This window comes from Tiliqua scincoides, chromosome 2, assembly GCF_035046505.1.
Source record: "Tiliqua scincoides isolate rTilSci1 chromosome 2, rTilSci1.hap2, whole genome shotgun sequence".
In the NCBI taxonomy this organism is placed as follows: Eukaryota; Metazoa; Chordata; class Lepidosauria; order Squamata; family Scincidae; genus Tiliqua; species Tiliqua scincoides.
Window position 1 is genome coordinate 152069356 of NC_089822.1, and position 824 is coordinate 152070179.

The following is an 824-nucleotide window of genomic DNA, read 5'->3' on the forward strand; positions in this document are numbered from 1 at the left end:
ACTTTTAACAGGTTACTATTTATATGCTTTTAACAATGACAGTCAATGGGACTTACTCCTGGGTAAGTGTGGGAAGGACTGCAGCCTAGGATTGTTAGAACTCTTCCTGCTTTATGATGTCACTTCTGGTCATGACATCACTTCCAGTGGCTGCTAACAGATTGCCAGTCTAAAAAGTGGATCCTGGTAGTAAAAGTTTGAGAACCACTGAGGTATTGTATGAAAAGTCCATTTGGTGATTTTCAGTGGGATCATTAAAGCACTTTGAAAGTGGGCTGACCCTGCTTCCAGTGGCTTCCATAAAAAAGTGACCGCTCTTTGACCACATCAGGTTTATCCAGACTGCTTGGTCTTGATGTTCAGAGGAGAGTTTGGCCGTGCTTGCAAAAACTCGAGACAGGCACATGCAACCACTAGCACTTGGTTTGGGTGGTTTTTTCTCTGCTTGCCTCTCCTGTGAGAGATCCATCTGTGTTTTCCACGGGAGCAGCTTTCTCCATGACTGCTTTGGTCCCAGGAATCTTGGCACAACACAGCCTGGCCCAAACCTCATGATGTCTTTTGAAGATTTGGAAAGAGGAGAGGCTTTCAATCCTAAGGCCTTCCTGGGCCACGCCTTCCTGGGAGTAAGCCCCAGTGACTCTAATGGGACTGACTTCCGAGTAGACATGCACAGGACTGGGCTGGAAAACCACCTATATGCAGGACGACAGGAAAGGGCCAGCTTCCCGTTCACGCTCTGGAGCTGCCTTCCCCCCTTCCTCCTCGGAGGCACGTGGCAGGAAGTGTCGCTCTGCGGGGCACTGCGCTTTGCGGAGCTCCGC